Raw genomic sequence first — 8,374 nt, 5'->3', positions numbered from 1 at the left:
CATCTGCCTCTGTGTCCTGTGTAGAGCAATTCTTCAAGTGAAATGTTATTTATCTATACTCTTATGTTTTGGTCTTTTGTCATTTATAGAAGTCTGCCGAAATATACAATTTTGTCTCCTCCGTTAATGTATGATTCATCCTCCAAAGCTAATTTATGATCCAGAACAGTATGATATTTTACAATAGGCATTGGAGTTCCTAATTTTTTGAAGGAGAATTATCCTCCATAGTGACCGGGAATGACTGAACCACATCAACATGGTGGCCTTTGAGAGACTGCCCACAAGGAATTTTCCTATGGTAAAGGGTTTCCTTGCTTGTCTCTTGTTGGTCACATCCATTGGTCCAGTGTCAGCCTTTGTCACAACTTCTACATAATCCAGAAGGTATGGGCCTTCTATTTGGGTTATTCCTAGAAGAAGCATTATTTCCAGGAATTCTTGTCTATAATTTCTTCTCAGATGTCCTGTTGTACCACAATTAAAACATTTGATTTTTTGATGACTTTTCACACCTTTGTGAATTGCTTCTCTTACTTAAGCCTTAGTGTTATAGTTTAAAAACTGGCTGTGTGAAGGATTCATTCATCCATTTATGCTGATCTGATTTTTAAGGGCCCAAGCAACTTTTTGCATTCTAAATTTGCATTTTCAAAAGCTAGAGATTCAATGAGTACTCCCATTTAGCTTCAGGATCTGCTATCCCTATTTGTACTCCTTTAGTCAATCTTTGCAAAAATTTAATAAACATTTTTTTTTGGGCATTGTATAACCTTAGTGTATGAGTCAATTCTTTTCCCCACTTCTTGAATCTTGTCCCAAGCATTCAAGGCTACTATATAGCATAGGGACAAGATGTGTTCATCTTTTGTAGCTCAAGTATCTGCATCAACATTTTAAAACCAAAAATTTTATCTAGGGGAGCTTTATAACCTTTCATTTTGCCTTGATGTTCAAGGTCTTTGGCCTCTTTCCTCCAATATGATTACCATTGCATCTGTGGTCCAATGCCTAGGACAGATGAGACTAATTGACTCAAGTAATTCGGGGTTATTCTCTATCTTGTAGACCATGACTCTACTAACTGCCTCACATATGATGAATGCATGCCATAAGAAACTAATCCTTTCTTAATTTCTTTTAAATCTATCACATATATTGGATGCCAATGACATTCCACAAATCCTTGAGGATGTTTCTTATTTGCTGCCTTTTCAGTAAAATAACAGAATAGACCAGAACAGATGATGATGTTATGACCTTGGGTAGTCATCCAGACTCTGAAAGATACTGTCTTTGTTAAATCCCTTTCATTCTCTTTTGTTTGCTTCTGGTATATCAGTTCTAAGGTTTTCTATGGTAGGTAATCTATTCACCATTGTCTCTCAGAGTATTTTAGTTTTTTTGGACAGTATAAACATCCAACAATTTTATTAAATCAGTTAGTTTCTTGTTCTCTTCATTCATATATGATTCTAGAGATTTAATATTCTCATTCTTAGAGATTATCTGGATGGCATGTAGATTGTCTTCCAAAAACAATATCTGCAAGTTTGTCATTAATCTCAGACATGGAAGAAATCTTTCACTTAGCAGTCCAACATTATCTTCCATTTTTTTTTACATTCAGTTTGTTTAATCATTTGACATAGAAAAATATTTTTAGCATTTTATTATTATGTTCCATTTTTTTGCATTCTGTTGGTCAAAACATTAGACATGGAAAAAATTCTTTCTGTTAGAAGTTTGATATTAAGTTTAATCTTTTTCTATCTGTTGAATCAGTAGACATAGAACAATTTTTCTTTTAGCAGTTAATTATTATATTCCATTATTTGCATTCTGTTATCAAATCATTATTACTAAACTCTCATTTCCAGTCTGTAAATTTTGTATGATTTTGATAATTTCCTAATTCTTTGCTCTATTATTAAACCATTTCTTTAAGAATATTGTATTGATTATCAAGGTAACAGCAAATATTTCTTATAGTAAATATGTTCCAGATAGGTCATAAACCTCTTCTAAAATGCCACCAATTGGAGAAACAAAAAGATTTTTTAAAATTCCTGTATAGTAATATTATCTGCCATTGGTGTGGAGTAGTTAATTTTTTGTATTAATTTATTAGCTTAACTTGCAAAAGATGCACTAATTTAACTTAAGTAAAATCCCAGAAAATTAGCTTCAGTAACTATTTTGACCACCAAGTATCAAAGGCATACCATCAAAGGGAGTCCAGAGGCAAAGAAACTCAGGTCTGACTTGTCTCTAATGTATTATAATCTGTAATTTCTAAATAACAGTCAACAAAACCAAGCTAAATGAATATTTTCTAGAGAAAGAGAGAGATGACACTGCCTGTGCAAACCACAGTTGATGCTGGGCAGCCATTTTAGAACCTAGAAGCTCCCTACAGCCAGGCCAGAGTGGTGGGAATGAAAAAACACCGCTGTTCAGGGAAGTTGCCACTACTTCCCACACAGGGATGTGCAAACCCACAGCGTACTACTCCCCACTTGAGCTCCGGCAGAGCTGTGGCACTCAAAGGGCTTGGGCAAAGCCTTGACTCCAGTGGGTAGACAGTGGAGGGGAGTACACTCTGTTCCACACTGAGACAAAGAAACTGCACAGCAGGTAGTGAACTATAGAAGTGTTGGGTTTCCTTTTCTGGGACACTAGTATGAAGGGAGGCTGGAGAATGGTTAGCTCTAGAATTTTGGCCAGCTAGCCCTATGAGCTGATTGTGCGAATCAATCAACATTGGTGCCAAGATAAATAACAGGTTTTTCTTGGGGAAGTACTTACACAGATAAGAGTAAACAACCACCACAGACTTCCTGCTCCAAAAGATGCAGTCTCTACCTTTATGATGCTCTCCATAACAAAAGTGAGCATTTTCCCACAGCTCCTCCACCTTAAAGGTGTCAGATATGCAGCTGAAACCAAGCCCAAAGGGTGTAGCCACTACTAAACATTCACTGGCAAGGCAACATGTTACTACAGGTATTGAATTCTTCATTTCTAAATTAGTATTCTCCTTGACATCCTTCTGTTGTTTTATTATTCCAGCTAAAACATCAATTATTATATTTAAAAGATACAGACAGAACAGATTACATTGTTTTGTTCCTGATTTTAGTGAAAATACTGAGTTACTTTACATTTAATTTGATGTCTGCTATAGGATTAATTGAGTTTACCCTTATTAAGTTTAGGTGTTTTCCTTGAATCCCTAATAGCTCCAAGACTTTTAACATTAAGGTATGTTTGATTTAATCAAAGACTTTTTAAGCACCATGTTTTTTTCTTTCATTTTGTTTATATGATAAATTGCATAGAATAGTTTCTGTTGAACCAATACTGCATCTCTGACATCAAGCTTACTTGACAATGGTGGAACAACTTTTTGATATGACTATTTGTTGAATGAATTATGGTCCTGTAAATTCCTTTCCTTGTTGAATCTTTGTGTGGCTTGTATATCATGGTGACTCTGGCTTCATAAAATGAATTTCAAAATTTTCCTTTTGGGCCTATATTATTTAATAATCTGAGGATTATTGGTGTTAAGTATTGTTTGAATGTCTATTAGAATTCTGTACTAAAACTGAATGAGCCTACAATACTATTTGATTGGGATGCTTTTAATATCTTCTTCTATTTGTATAGGTCTATTTAACTTGCTTATCTACCCTTTCCTTAATGTGGTAAGAATATATATGGAGATAACTATCTGTATTTTTTCCAAATATGTTGAGTACAGGTTTTTCAACTATGACCCCATGATTCTTTGGATTTCTTTGCTGTTTGTTATTATGCCCCACTTTTCATTTCTGATTTAATTAATTTGGATATTATGTCTCCCTCATTGAGTTAGTTAGAATATAAGTTTATATATAGTCTTGATTTTCTCAAAGAACCAATTCTTTGTTCCATTTGTTTGTTTTGTTCTTTTTATTTAAATTTTTAGTGTTTTTAGTCCTCAATTTCATTATTTTCTGTCATTTGATCCTCTTGAGATTGCTTATTTCTTTTTTATTCCTGAGCTTTTAGATCTGTTGATTAGTTGTTCATATTAAATCTTTCTATTTTTTTAAATATAAGCAATAATAAAGTGTGTGTAGGTTGTGAATAACTTATTATCATCTTCTCCAATGTCTATGACTTTTTCCAGGTTTTTTTTTATTTCAATTAGAAACAAGATTGTTTTACAAGACAATCCCAATTCCTTTCTCCCTCCCAACCTCCCCTACCACCACCTCCCCCAACTAAAACCCTACCTATCACATATCCTTTATGCTCCCCCTGGATGGTGAGGTTTTCTATAGGGTGTCAAAAGAGTCTATCCTATCCTATAGGGCCTAGGCCCACACCCGTGTCTTGGTTCAGGGAGTATTCCTCTATGTGGAATGGGCTTCCAATGTCCACATCTACGCTAGGGATAAGTACTGAACTACTACAGGAAGTCCCATAGATTTCTGAGGTTTCCTCATTGAAACCCATGTTCTTGGGGTCTCGATCAGTCCCATGCTGGTATCCCAGCTATCAGACTGGGGAGCAAGAATTCCCTGATGTTCAGGTCAGCTATTTATGTAGGTTTCAAAAGCCTGGTCTGGACCCCTTTTCTCTTCATTCATCTGTATCTGGACTGTTCAGTTCAGTTAAGTTCAGTGTTTAGTATGTGGGTCTGCTTCTACTTCCAACAGCTGCTGGTTGAGGGCTATCAGGTGTCATATAAGTCAGTCATCAATCTCATTATCTGGGGAGGGCATTTAAGGTAGTCTCCCCTCTGTTGCATAGATTGTTAGCTGGTGTCATCATTGTAGATCTCCAGACATTTCCCTATTGCCTGATTTCTCTGTAAATCTAAAATGTCTCCTTCCATTATGGTATCTCCATTCTTGTTATCTTCTATTCTTCCCCTGACGCAAACTTTCTGCTTCCTCATGTCCTCTTCATCCCTCCTCTACTCCCCTTCTCATTCTCCTAGCTCCTTCCACCATCTTCCTGTGCTCCCAATTTGCTCAGGGGATCTTGACCCTTTCCTGTTCTCCACGGGAACATGTATGTCTCTCTTTCGGTCATTCTTGTTTACTAGCTTCTCTGGCAGTAAGGATTGAGGCCTGGTAATCTTTACACTATGTCTAAAATCCGAATATGAGTGAGTACATACCATGTTTGTCATTTTGTGATTGGGTTACCTCACTCAGAATGGTTTCTTCTAGTTCCATCCATTTTCCTGCAAATTTCAAGATTCCATTGGTTTTTGTCCACTGAGTAGTACTCCATTGTGTAAATGTACCACATTTTCTCTATCCATTCAACTGGTAAGGGCCATCTAGGATGCTTCCAGTTTCTGGATAATACAAATAGTGCTGATATGAACATTGTTGAAAAGATGTCCTTGTTGTAGGAATGTGCTTCTTTTGGGTATATGTCTAAAAGTGGAATTGCTGGATCTTGTGGTAGACTGATTCCCATTTTTCTCAAGGAGTCACCATACTGATTTCCAAAGTGGCTGTAAATGTTGGCATTCCCACCAGGAGTGGAAAAGTGTTACCCTTTCTCAACAACCTCTCTAGCATAAACTATCAGTCGTGTTTTTTTTCATTTTGGCCATTCTGACAGCAGTAAGATGGTATCTCAGAATTTTTTTTATTTGTATTTTCCTGAGGGCTAAGGATGTTGAACACTTTATTATGTTTCTTTCAGCCATTTTAGATTTCTCTGTTGAGAATTGTCTATTTAGTTCTGTACCCCACTTTTTAATTGGATTTTTTGGTGTTTTGGAGACTAGCTTCTTGAGTTCTTTATATATTTTGAAGATCAGCCCTTTGTCAGATGTGGGGTTGGTGAATATCTTTTCCACTTCTGTGGGCTGCCATTTTGTCTTGATGACTGTGTCCTTTGCCTTATAGAAGCTTCTTAGTTTCAGGTGGTCCCATTTATCAATTGTTATCTCAGTGTCTGTGTTACTGGAGTCATTTTCAGGAAGTGGTGTCATGTACCAATTAATTCTAGGGTATTTCCCACTTTGTCTTCTAATAGGGTTAGTGTGGATGTGTTTATGCTGAGGTCTTTGATCCATTTTGACTTATGTTTTGTGCATGTGGTAGTCTTTTATCTATTTGCAGTCTTCTACATGTCTACAACCAGTTATGTCAACACCATTTGTTGAAGATATTCTCCTTGTTCCATGGTATAATTTTGTTTGTCAAAAATCAGTTGTTCATAGGTGTGTGGGTTAATATCAGGGTTTTCAAATCTATTCCATTGATCTACCTGTCTATTTTTGTGCCAATAACAAGCTGTTTTCAGGACTATAGCTCTGTAATAGAGCTTGAAGTCAGGAATGGTTATGCCTCCAGAAGTTCCTTTATTGTACAGGGTTTTTTTTGGCTATCCTGGGTCTTTTGTTTCTCCATATGAAGTTGAGAGCTGTCCTTTGAAGGTCTGTAAAGAATTGTGATGGGATTTTGATGGGGATTGCATTGAATCTGTAGATTGCTTTTGGCAAGATTGCCATTTTTATTATGTTGATCCTACCTATCCAAGAGCATGGGAGACCTTTCCATTTTCTGGTATCTTCTTTAATTTCTTTATTTAGAGACTCAAAATTCTTATGGTACAGGTCTTTCACTTGTTTGGTTAGTGTTATGCCAAGGTATTTTATGTTGTTTGTGGCAATTGTAATGGGTGATATTTCTCTGATCTCTTTCTCCACCAATGTGTCATCGGTATATAGTAGGGCTACAGATTTTTTTTTGAGTTTATCTTGTATCCTGCCAATTTTCTGGAGGTGTTTACCAGCTGTAGGCATTCCCTAGTAGAGTTTTTTGGGTCACTTATGTAGACTACCATACAGTCTGTAAATAGTGAGAATTTGATTTCTTGGGTTCCGATTTGTATTCTCTTGATCTCCTATTGTTGTCTTATTGCTTTTGCTAGAACTTCAAGTACAATATTGAAGAGGTATGGAGAGAGTGGACAGCCTTGTCTTGTCCCCGATTTTAGACAAATTGCATTGAGTTTCTCTCCATTTATTTTGATGTTGTCTGTCGGCTTGCTCTATATTGCTTTTATTATGTTGAGGTATGTTCCTCTTATCCCAGATTTCTCTAAGACCTTTATCATGAAGGGGTGTTGCATTTTGTCAAAGGCTTTTCAGCAAAGAGTGAGATGATCATGTGTTTTTTTTTCCTCAGTCTGTTTATATGGTGGTTTACATTGATGGATTTTCATATGTTGAACCATCCTTGCATCCCTAGGATGAAGCCTACTTGATCATGTTGGATGATTTCTCTGATGTGTTCTTGGATTCAATTTGCCAGTATTTTATTGATTATTTTTACATCAATGTTCATGAGGGATATTGGTCTGTAGTTCTCTTTCTTAATTTTGTCTTTCTTTGGCTTGGGTATCAATGTTATTGTAGCCTTCTAAAAAGAGTTTGGCAATATCCCTTCTAATTCTATTGTGTGGAACAATTTGAGGAGTATTGGTATTAGCACTTCTTTGAAATCTGGTAGAATTCTGCACTAAAGCCATCTGGGCTTGGGCTGTTTTTGGTTGTGAGTCTTTTGAATACTACTACTATTTCCTTAGAGTTTATAGGTGTGTTTAAGTTGTTTATCTGTTCTTGATTCCATTTTGGTGAGTGATATCTGTCCAGAAAATTGCCCATTTCCTTTAAAGTTTCACATTTTGTGGAGAATAGGTGTTCAAAGTAAGACCTGAAGATTCTTTGGATTTCCTCAGTATCCATTGTTATGTCCCCCTTTTCATTTCTGATTTTGTTAATTTGCATGTTCTCTCTTTGCCTTTTGGTTAGTTTGGATAAAGGTTTGTCTAACATCTTGATCTTCTCAAAGAACCAGCTCTTTGTTACATTGATTCTTTGAATTGTTTTGTTTGTTTCAACTTTATTGACTTTCTGCCTTCAGTTTGATTATTTCCTGTTGTCTGCTCCTCCGGGTTAATTTGATTCCATTTGTTCTAGAGCTTTCAGCTGTGATGTCAACTCTCTGGTGTGAGTATTTGCTAGTTTCTCCATGTGAGCACTTAGAGATATGATCTTTTCTTTTAGTACTGCTTTCAAATTGTCCCTTAAGTTTGGGTATGTTCTGCCTTCACTTTCATTGATTTCTAGGAATTCCTTAATTTCTTCTTCTATTTCTTCCTTGACCCAGGAATGGTACAATTGTGTGTTGCTCAGTTTTCATGAGTTGGTAGGTTTTCTGCAATTTGTGTTGTTTTTGATTTCTAACTTTAAAGCATGGTGGTCTGATAAGACACAGGGGTTTATTCCAATTTTTTGTACCTATTGAGTTTCGCTATGTTGCCAAGTATGTGGTTGATTTTTGAGAAGGTT

Source organism: Cricetulus griseus, chromosome 5, assembly GCF_003668045.3.
Source record: "Cricetulus griseus strain 17A/GY chromosome 5, alternate assembly CriGri-PICRH-1.0, whole genome shotgun sequence".
NCBI lineage: Eukaryota > Metazoa > Chordata > Mammalia > Rodentia > Cricetidae > Cricetulus > Cricetulus griseus.
Note: the sequence above shows the minus strand (reverse complement) of the source record.